Raw genomic sequence first — 20,431 nt, 5'->3', positions numbered from 1 at the left:
CCCTGGCACCCCTGCAGGGAGCCATGGATATGTTTACCAACAAAAGGGCTCTGTAATATGCAACATATGGAGATAGAAAAAACAACTCTAATTGGGAAAGGCACAATCTCATTTGGTAACATTGTTGTACCTCTTAATAGTATTTTATTTATTCTCTCTTCCCTACTGAGTCATGGTGGATGCCAAAAGCCAGGACCACCAAGCAAATCTGGCTCCTTCCCCAAGATATGCCTTGCCTGAGTGGATTCACTCTGTGAAGGATTGCAGGGAGATGTTCTCCTTCAAAGATTTTTATATGATTGGAAGGGATGTTGTGAGATAGGCAAAGAATGCTTCCAGCTGAGAAAGGCTTTAGTTTCCTGCCTGTCTAGTCCAGAGCAAGAAACTTTTTGGCTGTCTTTGTGGAGCTGCTGTCTGCAGACCACAAGGCTCTTGGTTCAAACCTCAGCTGTGAAAACGTGCACAAAAGGAGCATTTTATTCAGCAGATGGGGGACATCTCTGTTTGAAGAAGGCAGCTAATTCAGGGTCTGGCCAGCAGCTGGCAGTCCTGGCAAATGATATATTTTTTTTAAATATTGACTCTTGTGACTTGACATCCCCATCATGAATTTTCACATCGCTTCTTTGAAGATCAGCACAATTACAAAAGGTTTTCATTACAAATTTTTGAGGATCAGAAGGAGTCTTTAGAGCAACTCCTTGCTCTCAGGGGCATCTGGTCTGGACTGGTCAGGCTCCATCATGATGGGATTAGTTTATCTTTCAAAAACCTGCAGGAGGTGAGAAAGGTAGTAGAGACTGCTGTAGTGGCTAATAGAAAACACCAGTGAGGAGGGCTCATTCCTTCATACCTTAGATTCTATGTGCATTCTTTGACAAGAAGCATCTTTCTTGCTCTAGAGGCTACACTAGTCATAGGAAACACGGCGAGGAATTCTCCTGACAAAACTATACTTCATGGGAAAATCTTTTGTTTCTACTCCTGCAAAGTTTTAGTTTGAAAAACCTCTTATTCATTCAAGTTTTCACCAAATTAAATAAGCACAACCCTGCCTGGATTCTGGGCAGGATAAGCGAAACCAGGGCCCCTTTCTCTGGGTCTGTGATGCTGGGCCAGCCCAGACATCCAGATCTGCCATAGGCTTTTGGCAGCTGGGACTTTTGCTTGTAGGCAAGGTAGCCACAGTGTGAGTGACTCTGGCAGCCAGCCCTGGTCTGCAGGACTGAGAGAAGGATGCCAGGCAGCACACTGTGAGTCTGGAGACCCAACGACTCCAAAAGGTGAGAAGCCTGCAAGCTCTGGCTCTGAGCGGGTCTTGGCTCGCTATGTCAGAGCAGGGATGCTGGCATCCCACAGAGCCTCAGGTGGAGCTACCCAATTCCCAGCTGCAAAGCCAACTCCTAGAAGGGCTGAGACAAGCCACAGTGATTCTGTCTACACCGCAAGACAGGAGAGTGGGATTGTTGCACCTCCTGAATGTAAGTAGGAAAAGCAGAAAAAAAGTTTTCAGGCCAACTTGTTCCAAGATAATAGTTTACAAATTTTTCTTGGGTCAGACTCCTTTGTTTTGGATCACCTCTAGTGACACAACAAAACTCACATGTTAAAATGACTCTCAGTACTAAAATGAGGAATCTATTCCAAACTAAAGAGGCCACCTAAAAGAAACCATTCCCTTCCCTGGTATACATGCAAACTTCTTATGAGCTGCATTTGAATCTTACATGAATGACATGCTCAGCTATGTGAATAGAAATGAATAGATTTGAACTAGAGCTTTTTTGTGAGAATGGTGTAAATCTTACCAAATTACTGGAAAATATTCATCTCCATACAAAAATTCTCAGAATCAAGGAAATGAAAGAAAAACACTTTTTTATGCGCAATGAGAGCACAGAGAGATGGAAAAGTATATAATATACAAGGAAAAATATATTAAAAAATTAAGTCACACAAATATAAAGGATTCTATCTCTCTCAGACCCCAACCCATTTGATCCACGTGTGTATGAGCCAACTGATGCAGAGTCTAGGGATAGAAGAATATTTTAAAATCATGAAGATGGATCTCATGTGACACAGAAAAATCTCAGGAGCTGATATCTGCACCACGTCTCAGATTTTTTGTTGAACATGTCCATATACAGACTTGAGCAACATAAACACATGCCTAAATAAATTGCTCCAACATTAAACGCTCCCCAGTATCACAAATGCGTCTGCATGTGTCTACCAGGTAAGATGTGTTTTAAAAGTGGTGTGAGAAAGGAAAATATTTAAGGTAAGTTATCAAGTTTAGCTCAAGATTCAGATATAGCAATGTTCTCACTTATCTGGAACCTGAGGAGGTTTGACTTGGATACATTTCTCTAGAGAAACCAGATGTATGTTGCATATCCACAAGACTGAGTGCAGTGCATAAACGTGACCCAGGACACCACAGCCCTGCCTCTGTTTCCTCTGTTCAGCATCACTTGATTGTGATGGTCTTGCTGCAGTCACCCCAACACCTTAGCCTTAGCCATGGAGTTATCTTCTGACAAGGCCCTAAGCTGAACAAGGCAATCCCAGCAAATTCTTTCTTAATTCTTGTGGCTAAATTTCATTCCCCAGAGTCATACGGGCTCATGAGATGGAGAGGAAATTTCCCTTCATCTCGCTCTAAGCAAAGCACTTCTTCACAACTCCGAGGAGGTAACGCTGTTAGCAACTTTAAAGGTCTGTGTGCGGGTAAGCTCTGTCCTGTCTGAGAAACATTTTCAGTTTCAGGAACTTTTACAGAAATTCTCTGAAAAATGTCAGAGAAACAAATATTGAACAGTTTTGTGTTCCTGATGAAGTGCACAAGTGGATGAGCTAGAAATGGAGTTTGCAAAGAGAACCTGAATGGAGGTCCAGGGTGACTTTCCCCCCAGCTGTAAATACTTGTCATGTGGCACAGGTGATCCTTCCCAAAAAGCAAAAGGCATTTCTGTGCAAGAGACAAAATCCCCAAAAATATGCCCTCATCAACACAATGATTCAACAATGTGCAGGGAGAGAGCAATTCCAACAGCAGCAGTGAAATCAGCCTTCCTATTTCTGGCAAAATATGACTGAGGTACTCCCCAGACTGATTCCTCCAAGCAGTGCAGCATAGTGTTATTGTCGAGTATGAAAGAAAGAGCATTAACCTTTAGAAACAAATCCTCCTGCTTTTCTATGTCCAGTTTTATAGCACAAATAAGGAACATGACTGAAGGATCTTAGCGAGACTTTTATACTCCCTTTCAACAGTATATTTTTAAATATGCCAAACAAGCCGTTGTCCGTGTTTCCCAGTTGTCAGGAATGGAAGCTATGTAGCACTGCAGCACTTAAATTCCTGGGTGAAATCTTGGCTGCACTTAGTCATTGAGGCATTTGCTATTTACTTCAACAGGGTGAGAACTGCACAGCTCTTCCTTGCCTGAAACCACAGAGAGACTATCTGCATAGTTGGCTGCAGGAGACTTTCTCAGAGCTGTTTCGTGGGATTTTGGCATTTCTGCCTCATGAGAGGGATTCTTCATGGTTTCTCATTTGAGAGATCTGGGTTACGTTTAAATTCTGCTATAAGATACACAGAAGCAAACTCCAAAGGGTGAAGTGTGAACATGTACCTCAGGGTAGACATTGCTGCTTTTGGTAAAAACGAAAAAAAAATTACACAGGTTCTGTGTGAACTCCCAGACTTGGGAATGCCTTTGAGCATCTTGGACGAGGGACACAACCAAGCTGTGTCCTCATTCTGTACCTGGGCAAGAGCTGCCTACAAATGATTCCTGTACCCTTCTACACCCCAGAAATCCATCCAGAAATGGGGTCTAGGCAGAACCCACTGTGTCCAGGTATCTGGTGTGAATAACCAGTGACTATATCTGAGTCATATCATACAGCTTGTCCACTACTGCCCATAAAGAGGACTGGGGACACTCCATTCCAGTTCTTTTTTTTGTTATTCTTGAGATTAGCTCGGTTGGTTAGAGCATGGTGCTAATAACACCAAGGTTGTGGGTTCGATACCTGTATGAGCCATTCACTTAAGAGTTGGACACTATGATCCTTGTGGGTCCCTTCCAACTCTGAATATTCTGTGATTTAATGCTAACTCAATCTATAGGACATGTATATTCTAGGGCAACCACTTGTGAATGTAAATGTGACCCTCGAAGCCTTCAAAAGTTAGAGCTCCACTTTTCTGCCACTTGTACATTTGTTGAATTTATTTTCTGGCTGAATTACCAGTCATTAATAATGATAATAACACCTAACTTGTATGTAGCATGCTTCAACAATACATCTCAGAATGTTTCACAAAGCAACACACATCCCTTTTATTTCCATATGCCCCTGGAATTTCCATATTCCTCATTTAGCTCATTGCTTTACACAATCTGATACAATTCAGGATGAAAAGGCGACAAAAGAGGCCTTTGCCTGCTGCTGTTATCTAAGAGAACATCGCTGCTCTGACACACAGATGGAGAACCTGCAAGAAAGGGTATGTGCAACCAGGTCAGTGAAGAGAGAGCCAGCAGCTGTGTGGGCCTAGCCCCACACTCATGCACAGCTGCACTGAAACCAGCCTTGTCTTTTGAGTAGGTGTAGAAAAAGCTAAATTTCACCTACCTCCTTATGGCAGTGGGGGAGCCTCAGAGTGTGATTCATAGGACCTAAATAAGGCAGTAAGCAGGCAGCTGCCTGGAGCTAGGCAATAGGAACATCAAGCACAGAAACACAAATGGAATTTAGCCCCAGTTGTCTAATATAAAAGATCTGTCAGGGACCAACTCGCTGTTTGGGTGGTTCTTCTGATGGTAGTTTGTGGTTTCAGTTATTACTTTCAACAAAGGAATGAGGATAATAAAGATTTCTGAGTCTAAATTAATCTTGTAAGGCTTGTAAAAGTTATATTCTGTACCAGCTTTGTGTTAGGCACAATCCAGTGGCTTTCATTTGCCTTTATATCCTTGACTTCTGAAATATGCACAGTACATGGAGATACTGGATTCTACAAGAAACACAAGGATCAAACTCATTCTGCATTAAAATACTCATTGTTGAATGTCAAAAGCCTGTCGGAAGAAAGTTTCTTGGAAACAGAGCACTGCAGATACAGCAGGATCAAAATTTTATTTTGAATTTAGAGTCAGACACTCTATTTAAAAAAAAAAAAAGCTACACTCACATGGCTCACTTCTAGATAAATCATGTACTTCTGCCAGCTATTGTGAAACTCTGAAAACCTACGCATGCTTGTAAATAGATCACACTTAGATGGAAGGAGATCTCTAAATGCACTGTGACTCACACAGCATAGAGATACAAGGATGGATTGTACACTGCACAGCACTGGAGTCTCAGTATTTTATATTCACAGATTCTAGTAGGCAGTATTACAAGGCAGCATTGATAAGAGCCCTGGGGAAGGAGAGTGGCTGTTTACCTGGAGTGTTTTGAATAGGAATAGAGATCCAATCATCATTTTACTTTCCTTCTCAGCAACTACTAATCAATTGAATAATTATTAACAGGACATTTTTAAAGCTTTGGAAGGTCTCACTTTACACAATAAGGAAGGAAAACATATGGTCATCCTCGGAAGACTATACTGCGTATGAATCTGTTCACCAATGTAACAGCGGACAGCTTTTCTTCTTTTGATTCCTTATAGTTATGAATACTCAAAAATTAATTGCTTACAGGCTTAAAGTTAAGTGTATGCTAAGTGCTTCACCTGACTGCTGCTTTTCTTAAGTACTTTCCTCCATTCTCAGTAGAATATGTGCTCAAATACTCATCTGTCTTCCCCATGATTTTGGCATTTAATCTCCCAATCTATGTCTACATGGCTCTGGAGGGTGATGGACTGAGCAGCCCACGCATCTCCGGATTACTTGGCTGCTGTAGTGACCACTGGCCGGTTGCTTCTGTTGGCAAGTCATCATGCGGCTGTGTTTGGATATGTATTCCAGCATTCCCTGGAGCATATGTGTGTGTTGTACCACTGATCATGTCAAAGAGAGTAGGAGCAAGGGTGGCTGGCACAGCCCTTCTCGATGGGGGTCCTGAGACTGCCGTTAAAAGACAGTGGAGATGTAGTCCAAGACACGCAGATTTTTATTCAAAGCTTGTTTGAGCTGGGAGACAGGAATTAACCGTGACCTTCTGAGCATTTTAGAGTATTGAATGAGCTCCACTTGTCAAAAGCAAAGACTTAAGGACAGCACTAACATGTTTTATACATTTTTCACATTATTCTACAGTAATGAGGACTATAAACATTCTTTTTTCAGAACTGATATATGAGATTTTTGGAACATGAATCTTTGGCAAATTTGGTAAGGAAGTTGCCTGGAGCACTGAATTTGGCCAATGAGTGTATTTGCAGGCTTGTGGACCACAACGGGACAGCATCTGCAAATGCTAGAAGGGAAAACCAACGAATTTTGCACACTTCTATCCTGGGAGCCTGCTTTTCAGCCCTGTCCATCGATCAGCACATGCTTGAATGCTTCCTGTAACTGGGTCCCAAAGCAACACAAACCATTTGTTCTGAGGGAGGAAAGAAACTCCTGAGACCTCTGCAGCCTGAATTTTGAGCATCAAATGCTAACATCATTAATTGCTTCCAACCGAGTTAGCAAAGGCAGAACGATGCAGATCTCTGTGCATGAGCAGCTCACATTGAACTCATTTAGGAATGCTGGGGCAAGTCTACTTGGAAGGCCAGTAGTGTTCACTAGGCAAGTTAGTCTCCGCCAATTATTCCCTGTGCTGTGATTCAGAACACAGTTCTTATGTTACAGATTTCGTGATCACAGCCCATGCTCAAAAGGGCTTAGAAATGCAAGGCACTGCTTACAGGCTCTGGCTCTGTGTGGGATTTCAATATGTGAAGGATGCCTATTTTCATTGGAAGAGACTTGCCAGCAACAACAGAAAAATTTTGGCCCCATTAATTTTGTTTGTGAAAAGAAAATTTTAAATCTATTCCTTGACTTGGAAAATGACTGAGAATTAGTTTGTCATTCATCTTGCCATTTGAGGAGACATATTAATGAACCCTAGTAATACATTAGTCCAATTGTGTCTTTTCTCCTATTGAAAAAACAAAAGACATAGAAAGAGGTTAAAAAATGTTGTCTGCCCATTGAGCTGGTGCCTGCATTTCTGGAGTTATGAGGTGCGTACATTATGGACCTGGAGACATGCAAAATTTTGAGTGCATTTCAATGCCTTCCACTCACTTTGCCATTAAGATATTTGCTGACAACCTAAAAGGGTGGAGGCACCTCTGCAGTTCTCTCTGGGGACTCTTATGGTTTATTTTGTGTTTGTTTTGTATTCCAGGCTCACAGCTGTAATTTTTCTACTGCCCTTTTGATATTATTACTAGCTGTGAGTTAATTTCCTTACCCAAACTGGCTATGGCCTGTTTGTAGCCATCCCTTATCCTCACCACATTTCATGCCTGAAGAGGCATCCCACAGCTGGTGTCTCTGTGTCTCCTGAGTGGAAAAGGGAGAACACTCACTCAGCAACCCCATTTCCCCCCTGTCACTGGCAAGTGTCCTCTCTGGCCCCCACAGCACTGTGCAGCCCCAGGGCCATGGAGGTGGGCACTAGAGGTATAACAACATCCTTGTGAGGCAGGCAGGACCACCACCAAGTGTCACAGGGAGACTGACTATAGCCACTAGTTGTGTATCAAGCGACTCATGTTTCCCTCAGGCCAGACCTACAACTCGTAGCCCACTGCTGGTGCAGGGAGTTGCTGGCTTCTGCCCAAGCCCATCTTTCAGGAGCAGCTCACAGAGTGAGGCCGGCTGGCAAGGACTCTCTTGCTTTTTACATGCAAGAGACTGTGTAACTTCAAACTTTTCCCACTCTTTTCAAGCCCCAAGGTCTTACATGAGCCCCCTGCACACCACTCATGCACCAGGGCCAGCAGAAAGAGGAGCTGGGTTTGGCTCCAGCCAGGGCCACAGCTGAAGCAGCTGCACTCTGGCCTGCACTCAGCTGGCATGGAGCTGCTCCCTGAGTGTCCATAAACACAGATGCTTGCTCAAAAACAGTGTGCAGACACAGTCAGACAGCTCTCTTACCTGGGCTGGTAGGAATGCCCATGACGATGTAGTTCACTAACTCAGGCTCCCGTGTTGCTTGCCATTTGGATTCTTGCCACAGCATCTGAATTGCCCAAAGCTGTCACTCAGAAGATACACCAAAAAAAAACAGAAATCGTGAAATTAGTTTAAGTAGGAGATTTTTAACAGATCAATCAAGGCCTTCACTGTTGTTTTATTTCTCTGTCTTCTGAGACATTAGGATGTATGTGCTTCACATTCTGAGTCCTTCCTCTACTGTCCTTGCTTTTTAAAATAAAGCATAACGTTCTCATTCAAATACTTTTCTTTGCAGGTCTAAGAAAAAAAATCGATATTTGGTGAGATTTGTATTAAAATCAATGTTGGCAGCATTGTCTCGTTTGTTGAGTTTTTCCATGACAGAGAGTAACTTTGCTACTAATCCAGAATATGGACCAATATGTAGTTTATTCACAGAATCACAGCCTGCTCACCAGCTGCCCTTTATTCCAGGGGTTTATTATATTATTATATAAATTCCGTTGGCTCTCATATGGGTGAGGAAAACAAACCTTTTCTTCATGGGTACACAACTTATTTGAGCAGATAAGCCACTAAGACCCATTAACATCAGGTAAAATCCTGTCATAACCCCACCAAGCCTCTCCCACCATCCTCACATCCCATTCCCAGTTGAAGAAAAGCTGTCAGCACCAGAGTTCTTCTGCACAGAACTGAGTTCTCAGAAGAGATGATATGTGATGGTATCACATCCTCTACAGAAGACAGAATTCAATGCTGAATATTCGCTGTCAGCAACATTGCTTTTGAACTTTCTGTGAGGGGGGAATTCTTTGAATTCCCCAGACTTTTCCAAGAGAAAGAGAAATGATTGTGGTGTAAAATTTCCATATTTTAATGGCGTCCATTTTATGTTCAGGCCCAGGACTTAGAATAATCAAGTTAGTTTCATTTCTGTTTATTGCTCATTTCTACTCAATTTCCTCTCCTGCCTTTCCCACAGTAACTCAGTGTGGCAGGGCTCACTCCAGCTGTAGATTCTAGAGGAAAAAGATTAAATCAAGTTAAAATTTGCTTCACTAGAAATATACTCACAGTTCATACAACCCATTTATTGATCCCCTTTTCAAAAAGCTTCACCTGTGACCTAACTGAACTAGACTACAAGCTTTTGATGATTTGGATTTTCCCAGATATTGCTTACTGTCTGTTTCTAATTCATATACATGTTTCTGATCTATGACAACTGGCTGGTTTATTTTTAATATTATTGCTGCACATGAGCAATAAAGGGTGACACTTCTTCAGAAACCCACAGACTAGCAAAAAGCTTCTTCAGTTACAAAGGAAAAGAGTAGAGCCCTACCATCAAGGAGAAACCATCAAATATTGGTGAGAAGTTTCAAAGAGAAGAAAAGAATCCTCACATGGTTCGTAACCCACATCCAAATATTTTTTAGCCACTCAAAAGTTTGTTGCACTTGCCAACCAAGTGCTACACAGCAAATTCCAGCCCCACTGGTGCTATCAGAACTGCTCCAGCACTCTGAAGTTAATCTAAAAGTGGCTTATGTAGCTGACAGCCACCTAATGATGGCATGACTGGCTGAGAAGATGAGGGGAGAGCAGTGGATGTTGTCTACCCTGACTTCAGCATGGCTTTTGGCACTGTCTCTCATAACATCCTCTTAGGCAGGCTCAGGAAGTGTGGGTTAGATGAGCAGGAAGCGAGGTGAATGAACAGCAGAGCTCAGAGGGTTGCAATCAGCAGCACAGAGTCTGGTTGGAGGCCTGTAGCTCGTGGTGTTCCCTGGGGTCAGTACTGGGTCCAGTCTGTTCAACTGATTCACCAATGACCTGGATGAAGGAACAGAGTGTACCCTCAGCAAGTTTTCTGGTGTTACAAAACTGGGAGGAGTGGCTGATACCCCAGAGTGTTGTGCTGCTGTTCAGTAAGACCTGGACAGCTGGAGAGATGGGCAGAGCAGAACATTTTGAAGTGCAACAAAGGCAAGTGCAGGGTCTTGCACCTGGGAAGAGATAGTAGATGTGAAAGAATAACCCCATACACCAGTACAGGCTGGGGGCTGACCTGCCGGGAAGCAGCTCTGCGGAGAAGAACCTGGGGGTCCTTGTAGACAGCAAGATGTCCATGAACCAGCAGTGTGCCCTGGTGGCCACCCTGGGGTGATAGGAAGAGTGTGGCCAGCAGGTCAAGGGAGGTGATCCTGCTTATCTGCCCTGGTGAGGCCACATCTGGAGTACTGTATTCAGTTCTGAACTCTCCTGTTCAAGAAAAACAAGGAACTACTGGAGCAGGTCCAGTGAAGGGCTGTGAAGATGATGAGAGGACTGGAGCATCTCTTTTGTGAGGAGAGGCTGAGGGAGCTAGGCCTGGTTAGTCTGGAGTAGAGATGACTGGGAAGGGATCTGTATTGGGTCTGGCTGAGCTGGAGTTCATTTCCCCAGAGCAGCCCTCACAGTGCTGTGCAGCTAGAAGGGTGTCGATAACACACCAGTGTTTTAGCTACCTCTGAGCACAGCATGAGCACTGTAAGATTCCTTCCTCAGTTGAGGGCAAGATCCTGGGAGGGGACCCAAGTAGGCCACCTGACCCAAAGTGACGAAGGGGATATTCCATACCCTATGACGTCAGCTCAGATGTAAAAGCTAAGGCAAGGAGCAGGAAGGCAGGCATTCATTGTCTCCAGTGGCTGCCTGCTGAGGAAACGTTAGGTGTGCTGAAGCCCTGCTGCTCAGGAGTGTTCAACCATCACTGCTCATGGGAAGTAGGGAATAAACCCTGCTATCTTTCACTTTGCTTTTGCACGTACAAGCTTCTGCTTTGCTTTCACTTTAAATAAACTGCCTTATTCCAACCCACAAGTTGTTTTTCCACCTTACTGTCTCCCCTGTCTGGCTGGGAAGGGGAGTGATAGAGTGGCTGAGTGGGCACCTGGCATCCAGCCAAGGTCAACTCACCACAGGATCTTATCAATGCATACAAATATTTTAAAGGTGGGTATTAAGAGAATGGGAACAGACTCTTTTCAGTGATGGCCAGCAACAGGATAAGGGGCGATGGGCACAACCTGAAACACAGGATGTTCCATCTAAATATGAGGCAAAATGTCATTACTGCAAGGGTGATAGAGAGCTCGGGGAACAGGCTGCCCAGAGAGACTATGGAGTTGCCTTCTCTGAAGATATTCAAAACCCATCTGGAGGCAACCCTGTGCAGCCTGCTTCAGGTGAACCTGCTTTAGAAGAGAGGTTGGACTAGGTGTTCTCCAGAGATCTCTTTCAACCCCATCAATTCAGTGATTCTGTGATTGTAGAGGAATGGAAAAAGTCATGTGGAGGGCTACCATAACCTGCCTAAGTCCCCCTGTCTCTTCGGGAAGTAGAGGGCATTTCACAGGGGAGACTCATATTGACTTTCACAAAAGGCAACTGCAGATGAGAATGTACCATGCTGGGCCTAAACAGGCACTCAGGGGACAACACAAATCTGGCCAAAACCCCTGCTTTGTGTCTTCTTCTTAAACTGAAATGAATGTAAATAAAAAGCCTCCTCCCCAGTGGCACCATCTCTGCAGCCTGTCGAAGTGGAATGAGACAAGCAAGCAGGAGCATGATGGGGGATGCAGCTGCTCTGGGATGGGCCATGGAGGGGGAAGCTGAGCCCTCAGCAGGTTCTGGGAGCTGCTGCTGGCCATGAGCTCTTGGCTGGGACCACACCCCCAAGACACACACTGAACAGTTACTCTCCCTACAGAGAGAGGGGATGTTAAATTTTAAATTTCTGGATCAGATCAAGGTTTATTCAGCAAGTTCACAACTACATGTGGGTAAAGAGCAGTTCTTTTCCAACAACTCCACTGTATTTTTCAGCGTATCTTCTGTCAGTAAAGGCAATCATTATAAATAATACCCTTCAACTTTGGCAAGTTATTAGATCTAGTGTTATGCAATGCTCTCATGATAGTGCTAGAAAATATCAACAAAGTGAACACTAAGCTGATGAGAAACCAACATATCATAGTGACAGCCATTATCGAATCAGGATGGCTTTATTAAGGCTCTGTCAGGCCAAGTGCTGAGCCTGGCACTTTTTGATATCTCCGCTGGTGATCTGGAAGAATAAAATCATTGCTAATAAGATATTTGGTAACCGAAAAGTAAATAATTGTGTGGGCTGGACAGTTATGCAAGACAGATTCTGTGCTCATTCTATCTAAATACCCTTTAATACAGGTAAATTGTGTGTTGTACACTTCTGAATAAGGAATGGAGACCAAACCTTTGCAGAGAGAAGGTATCCTAGTCTGGAGTGGGTGACCCAGAATAGGTCCCAGTAAACAAATACCATAATTGATGTTGAACAAAACTAACTGAAGTCAGCCACTGAGTATGGGCACCAAAACCACAATACTGTGTGTCATCACCATACTCTTTCTCAAGTTTTTTAGAAGGCTTCTGGAAAACTGAAGAAGATGCAAAGAGACGTGAAAATATTGGAGGGCCAGAGAAAATTCCTTATAATAGAAGACTTAAAGAAATCAGCCTGATTTAAAAGAAGAAGAGAAAGAACTAATTTACAAGGATGTTAATGAAAGAAAATACCCACTTTGAAAGGGTAGTTCATTTTCATAGGGAAAAGTGTAATGAGAACCGTGGTTGGGAGATGAAGCCAAATTAATTCACACTGGAAATAAAGCACAGATTCTTATCAGTGAGAACAAATAACCACTGGGAAAAAAAATTGGAAAGGATGGATTTTCCACAATTTCCTCCTAATGTCCCCCTGTTCAAGTCTGAATGCTTTTCTGCAAGTTAAATTTTAGTTTAAAAAAAAAAAGTTGTTGTACTCAGAAGCAATGTGAAGTAATTTAAAATCTGGAGACAGACAGGAGGTCAGGCTCACTTGGCAGTCCCTTCTGGGCTTAGAAATCCCCTGCATCTATGAACTGCACTGCTAAACACTTTGTGTCATCTCCTAACAAGTGTAATAAACAGAGAAATATTCTTGGAATGGATAACTTTAACTTTTGATTGGTCAGTGATACCTATCACTTAATGAAATCTAAAATGAAGTGACAAATACCATCAAAAACATCGCTGATAGAAATTGTTCAGATGTTTTTTGTGAGCCTCTGCTGTTATATTTGTTTGTACATTCGCCAAATGATTTCTTGGCCTGCAAGAAGAGATTATGTACCCTATTGTATGAATGGGAAAAAGCACTGCTTTCATGTAGATGATGCAGACCATATTGATTGTAGTAGCCAATTTATTAAATAAGAAGTCCAAAATACATGCCATTTAGTTGCTTGGGGATTATAGTCAGTTGCAATTTTTCTGCTAATTAAAGTTACTGTATAAATAACAATATTTTCATGTTGATTTCTTTTCGAGAGCAATGAGATTGCATGTCTAGTGCACAGTTTTATTTGACAGAGAAGCTTGCATCTGTATTATATCACTGACAGCTAGAGCATTTGCCTGCAGAATGCTATGAAAAGGTCATGATTACCAAGAGAAACATAAATGTGTATGCACTTACTAGCTTATTTGACTTGGAAGCGTACGCCCAGATATAGCTGAACAGAGTATTGCCATAGGTAGGAATATTTCTCAGAGAGGAGTGTAATCAATTCGTAATTTTAAAAGAAAAGCATGAATGTGTAGGCAATCTACATTACTGCCTTCAACTGGCTTGTTGGTCTGTGTTACATTATTTTAAGCAGCAGCTGCCTATTACAAGATTTGTGAAGGTGCTGCTGATTCTGAAAGAGCAGGTTTCATGTCGACAGATTGAATAATAATACTGTGTTCAAGACTCTGCTTCCCACTCTGATCAGCTTAAATTTTTCAGGAAAAGAACATGTTCTTGTGTGTAGGTATCTTCTGTGTCTCTTCCCTCAGTGGATAATAAAAAACATTTCCCCAAAGCTGACTTCATCAGAAAATGTAGCAGCAATTGCACTGAAAGACTCAAGCTCCAGAGAGGGGAAAAGTTCACCTCCCCTGGTAAAGCTCAGCACGCCTCTGAAATCATCCAGGCTCTCAGCTCTAACCGACCTTCTCTCCCCCACATCACAAAAATAGCCTTTGAGTTCAAAACGATCACATACTCATCTTACATAAAATGCACAGGTTCCCAGAGAAGCTCGTGTCCTATTTGGTGAGGCATTTACAGAATGATTTCAATGCCTGCGCATGATGGAAAAAATTCAGGGCTCGTGCTACCGTGTTAGAACTAATGCATAGGCTGGTAGTGATGAGAAACATACCGTTAGAAATAATAATGGGAATAGCACTTTTACTGATGGACCATCAAAAATAAGACTGACCAAATGAAACCTAGTTTCAAAAGGAAGCTGAAATTCCAGGTATTACGTCTATATTACCTGCCAAGCCTGGACCTAACACTGTGTTATATAGGTTGGGCAGATGCCCATTCTCAGGTGTGAATTTCATGTGATCAGTGGAGAGCACTTGGATCTCCTCTGCTTGAGCCAAGTCCACTACTAAACGATTACCCCATCAGTTCCTGCAGTGGCATCCCACAGCTAATGCCACGCACACAAGGCTGCTGCAGAGGCGTTTTTCTGTGGGTTTGACACAATGTTCATTGGACACTTGATGGGGAATCACAGTCACTGAGACTGCAGCAGGGACTGATGGTCTGTGGGGAACTTTTCTTCTCAGCTCTGCAGGGAGAGTTAGAAGAAAATCCAAACCCACTCTTTTATGCCCAGCTTGCCAGCTCCCCAGTAGCTCTCCAGTAAGCTAAAAATGGCCAGTACTGATGCTTCAACATTGTAATCACACATTTTTATCATGTTCATTCAGGGAGTGAAGAGGACAAGCTGTGGTCAGAAATAAGATCCGAGTCTTTATACATTCACTTCATAATTCTGGGGCTCTACTTCCACATATGTACCAAGATAACAAAGCATCTCCCTTTATACCTGCTTCAGTGGGTGATGGGCAGTCCCAGTTCTAGTCCTTCCCCCAGTCCATGGCTTACAGGACTCACAGCCCCAGTGCCACTCCCCCAGGCCTGCTGCCATGAACAAGTGGAGTTTTTGTGCAGCTGATCTTGCTTCTTTGCTAGCCTGCCTGATCTTCTGGTGTTGAATCTCCTGCAGGTCCACTTGTTCTCATTTCACCCTCTGGAGTTAACTGGGTACATCCCCATTACCAACATCAAGGAGCAGCTGCTCAGTCAGGGGCAGGTGGCCACACGAGCACAGGATCAGTGTTGGGCCCAGTTCTATCAGTGTTGGACCCAGTTCTGTTTAATATCTTTATTGATGATTTAGATGAGGGGATTGAGTCCACCATTAGCAAATTTGCAGATGACACTAAGTTGGGGGGGAGTGTCAATCAGCTGGAAGGCAGGAGGGCTCTGCAGAGGGACCTGGACAGGCTGGAGAGTTGGGCTGATTCCAACAGGATGAGGTTCAACAAGGCCAAGTGCCGGGTCCTACACTTCGGCCGCAACAACCCCCTGCAGCACTACAGGCTGGGGAGAGAGTGGCTGGAGAGCAGCCAGGCAGAAAGGGATGTGGGAGTTTGGATTGACAGGAAGCTGAACATGAGCCAGCAGTGTGCCCAGGTGGCCAAGAAGGCCAATGGCATCCTGGCCTGGATCAGGAACAGTGTGGCCAACAGGTCCAGGGAAGTGATTCTTCCCCTTACTCAGTGCTGGTGAGGCCACACCTGGAGTACTGTGTCCAGTTCTGGGCCCCTCAGTTCAGGAAGGACATTGAGGTGCTGGAGCAGGTCCAGAGAAGAGCAACGAGGCTGGTGAAGGGACTCAAGCACAAGTCCTATGAGAAGAGGCTGAGGGAGTTGGGGCTGTTCAGCTTGGAGAAGAGGAGGCTCAGGGGAGACCTCATCACTGTCTACAACTGCCTAAAAGGAGGTTGTAGCCAGGTAGGGGTTGGTCTCTTCTCCCAGGCAGCTATCAGCAAGACAAGAGGGCAGGGTCTTAAGCTCTGCCAGGGGAGGTTTAGGTTAGATATTAGGAAGAAATTCTTTACAGAGAGGGTAATCAGACATTGGAATGGGCTGCCCAGGGAGGTGGTGGATTCTCTGTCCCTGGAGGTTTTTAAGATGAGACTGGATGTGGCACTTAGTGGCATGGTCTAGCAACCACAGCAGTAGTGGAGCAAGGGTTGAAGTTGATGATCTTGGAGGTCCCTTCCAACCCATGATTCTATGATTCTATGATTTGTCATTGAATTAGTCTTCTAGCCTAATGCCTTGTTAGTCGTGACCTGGTCTCTCTGGCAAAGATATTCCTGAAAAGGACCTTGTGCCTACTGCACTGCTGGTCATTAAGCTGTGTGAGGGGGGAGTATTCCCTCACCTGGAGCAGTTTTCTTCTCCTCTGCCTGGTCCAGGTGGGCTGCCAAGCTTAACTCTCTGTGTAATGCTCTGAAGAACCCTCCCTCTTCTAGAGGGGGACAAGAAGATCCCTTGTCTACTTTCAGACCTTGCTTTCCTTCACAAGTACCTGTTTAACACTAACTAAATCAGAAGTCATGTCAGCTTTCTGTTTCAGAAGAACTGGAATGCCCTGGAACATGACAGTCTTACTGTGCTCACTGTACAGCAGTCACCTCGGCTGAGAGCCTTGTGCTGCCACAGAGCTTCTGGACCTGCCTTCACTGGAGAAGGCAGTGAAGGCAGGAGCAAGGAGCCTGCAGGAAGCACAGCACTGAGGGACAGCAGTGTCTGGTGGCACACTGTGTGACTGTGGCTTGCCACCCAAGGCAGCCAAGAGGCAACCCAACACAACGGGAATGGCTTCATGTCATCCGCCTTCACTTGAAGACACTACTCTGAGGTAAGCAAAATATCTTAACCTCAGAATCCTAGGGTTAGGACATCCTGGTTTAGCTTATCCTACTGGACAGCTATTGGTAGTCCCTGGCCCTATGTGCCAGGTACTTCAAAGCCAGCAGCCTCTGACCTGCCTGTAGGTGTCTGCTATCCAGGCAGGCACATATGGTTAATGCTCTGCAGAGACACTGCACAACAGGGCTAAGCACTCACTCAGATTTTAGGAACCTAATGATAAGTTCCTGAAGGAAGTCCCCTGAAGGGACCTTAGATGTCTCTAGAATTAGGCAGTTCCTGAGCCAGGGTATTTGGGAATTGCATTTTGTGGTCTGACTCCTTCAGTTCCACACAGATAGGACTCATGTACCCAAGTGTTTTGGAGAATTCAGCCCCAGAATGAAGTCTTCTTGTTGGCTTTTCTGGAGATAGGTGATTTTCCAGCTCTGACCCAAGCCTAATACCTTTGAGGAGCAGTTGATTCGTCACAAACAGGGACTAAACACAGAACCCACCTGTTGAAAATATCATCTTTTTCCTATTTTTTCAAGAGAAAGAGTTTCCCAAGAATCTAATAGCCAATGTGATTTGCATTAAATGCAACACATTAAAGTGCCCTTAATTTAACTAGGAGAGACAGCATCCTGCTATCAATGTCCTACTGTGACTCAGGGATTTATCCCAGTAAATCCTAGCAGGGGGCTATTTAATCAGCAGAGACCAAGCTCAGAGTTTGCAAACAGACCTTAAAATAAAAAATGTAGAAGTGAGTTAGACTGAGCAGGCAGCTTGGCATTCCTTAACAGAGAGGCAATTTGTTTTTATAACTTCTGTAGCTACAGCCTCTCACCCGTCAGCACATAAGCACCAATCAACCGGCAGGAAATCATTAGCTTAAAACAATTGCCAGCGGATTTCTTTCAGGTCTCAGGAGTGCTGAGGCCTGCAAAGCTTATCATTTGGCATCCTTAATGTTTCCAAAGGCAGCTAGAGAGAGTAGAAACCAACAGAGAGCCTTTCAAAAATCTTTTAATAGCTGCTTTCTCCATTTGTGTTTATAGTGACCATAGCTGTTGCAAAAAGCTTCCTAAAGCACTCCAGCCCTCCCTGGTGCAAAGGCTGGCTGGTGCTGGGCATTGTAATAGCAGCACATTGTTTCACAGGTGCAAAGTCACTCTAAAACCTTCTCTTTTCCTCTCTCCAGAGACTATAACTTTCCACGCTATAACTGGCTATAACTTTCCACGCCAAGTCATCCAAATCCGGTGTCATTACTGCAGATGTGGATTCAGCACAGTGCATGGGGCTGGCAGCTCACTGCACTAAGGACCTTCTCGTTAGAATCACCATATTGGCTGAATAGTAATGTTTTAATGACATTTGCAGATGTCATTCAACCCATGGGTGGCTTTACCCATTTAAACAGAGCATTTAGGCTACATGGCTTGGTGCAATTGATGCTTTGTGCCTTTAAAAGCATGGTCCTTGAGAACATTTTTCACTTGTGAAAAGTCCAGATCCACTATAGCAGCTGAGACTACTTAGTAAAACTGAGGAGTAGGGACAGCAGGGACTAGTTAGTGGCTTCTAATCTTCTGTTATATTCTGTCTTCAAACTGCGCTGGAGAAGCTTAATACCATTTAATGCTTTTAACTCCTAAAGGATTCACTAGAAGACAAAGCACTCCACTCTTACCCTGATACTCTTATTCTTGCTACATGCTTATGTGAAGAATAAAGCTGAAAGTCTGCTCCCTAAAAGTAATGGAAATGTGATTTTTATGCATTGCTATTTCCATGTAATCCAAGAACCAGGGTCACTGTGTAACATTTATGCTACCTATGCTGAAGAGGAAAAATTCCTGATTTCCTCATTTCTCAGTTGGTGGATCTGCAAATACAGCTGTCTTGGTTACATGGGTTTTACATAGGACTGACAAAATCACCAGTAACCTTCATTCACAAAAGCAGTATCTCCAGACTGTAGCCCTTATAATTTGAATCATCCTTACAGAAAGCATGTCTCCAAAGAGACTTCTGTCAAGGCCAAGAGATCCAGATCTCATTCAGGATAATCAGTATCTCCAGCATTACAGTGACACCTGTATGGAAATGCTGTTTTCATTTATCTCTGTGCATGTGCATCCCAGCAGTTTCCTTGCCCAATATTCTGAAAAAGTGCTTCACAAGGTGACCAGTCCACTGCCTGTCTTCCTTGTATAGTTGCAGACACAAAACCTGATGCTCTAGACCTGTTTGCTTATGACCTGACTGTCCATAGCCATACAGCAGTGACAGAGGGTCAAAATGCCAATGCTGTCTGCTTCCACCAGAGTAACTTTTAAAATTATATCCTGGTCCCAACAATCCAGACATAAGAAACTGTATTGTTGGTTGTCGTCTAAGTGGTACAACAATGCCATTGCTAGCTATTTTCAAGAGAGACTAGCCAGCAGATAGAAGTGGCCAGGGAGTCAAGTATCAAAGTGGCCATAAGCCTGGGCTGGGTACCTGCATGTCTGTGAGTGAGACCACTGGAGGGACTGGCTACTGGAGGCACCAGGAGATCCAGGTCTACTCCTGAAGAGACTGTGGGGTCTCAGAGTCAGCTGGAAGACCCTTTTACGTGTGTGTGCAAGTGCACATGTGTGTGTGCAAGTCTGGACGTGACACAGCTGGAGACAAAAGGATGCAAGGGCTAATTTCTGGGTAGGCTTGGTGTCTGACCTTACTGGGGATTCACAGTGTGCATAGGGGACTGAGGGGCATATGTGTTTGTCTGTGAGTGATGGAAATCCTCCAGACCCTGGTCTACACTCTTTGTACCTTGCTGTGTATAAAGTATCTCTGTGTAAGTAAATTGAAAAACACCAGAGACTGTTCCTGGGCACAGAACTCAATCACATTAAATGTAAGGTTGTAAGAATAACCCTTGTCGTGCTCCAAGTCTGTGCCAGCAAACACTCCTAAACAACTTGAAAGCATGCTTCGGGATGTAGCTCAAGTTGGAGTTTTCATGCAGTCATCCTTTTTTGGAAACTAAGCAAACCTAAGGCCCTCCTGTGCCAGTTACTTTCAGTGCCTGCGCACATTTAATTTACTGACCGAGCTGTAGGCACAGAACTCTTCCTTGGGTCCTGCACCCTCCACTTGGTCACTGAGCATGGTCCCCCTGCTCCGATGATTCTGGATATCATCCTGCTTGGACTGTGGTCACTGGTCCTGCTCCCTACCTAGCTCAGTGCTGGATCAAACGTCAGATCATACCATCCCCCCTCAAAGGGCATTGGCCCATACATTGCTCACACTGAATCCCTCCATTGATTCACCTGGTCTGGAAGGTCACAATTTTACAGTACTACAGTTTTTGTTACTCAAGATCCATAAACACCCATGTACTCTGGTCACATTGAAAGTCCTGCTTGCAAATTCTCTGTCCC

The 20,431-nt window shown here is 44.0% G+C and overlaps 1 long non-coding RNA gene across 2 annotated transcripts; it reads right to left on the bottom strand.

The window, feature by feature from the left end:
• Positions 1-430: 430 nt before the first annotated feature.
• LOC135416398 (uncharacterized) lies at positions 431-10,808 on the bottom strand. 2 transcript variants are annotated; one of them, XR_010431574.1, is made up of 3 exons: positions 10,667-10,808; positions 8,133-8,232; positions 431-772 (listed from the first exon to the last, which is right to left on the bottom strand). It is a non-coding gene; the product is annotated as an uncharacterized LOC135416398 (long non-coding RNA). The 2 variants fall into 2 exon arrangements; XR_010431578.1 differs by lacking the exon at positions 431-772 and adding an exon at positions 4,362-4,513.
• Between the last annotated feature and the right edge of the window lie 9,623 nt (positions 10,809-20,431).

The sequence above is a fragment of the Pseudopipra pipra genome, chromosome 1, assembly GCF_036250125.1.
Source record: "Pseudopipra pipra isolate bDixPip1 chromosome 1, bDixPip1.hap1, whole genome shotgun sequence".
Taxonomy (NCBI): Eukaryota; Metazoa; Chordata; class Aves; order Passeriformes; family Pipridae; genus Pseudopipra; species Pseudopipra pipra.
This window is presented reverse-complemented; position numbering and strand designations above follow the sequence as displayed.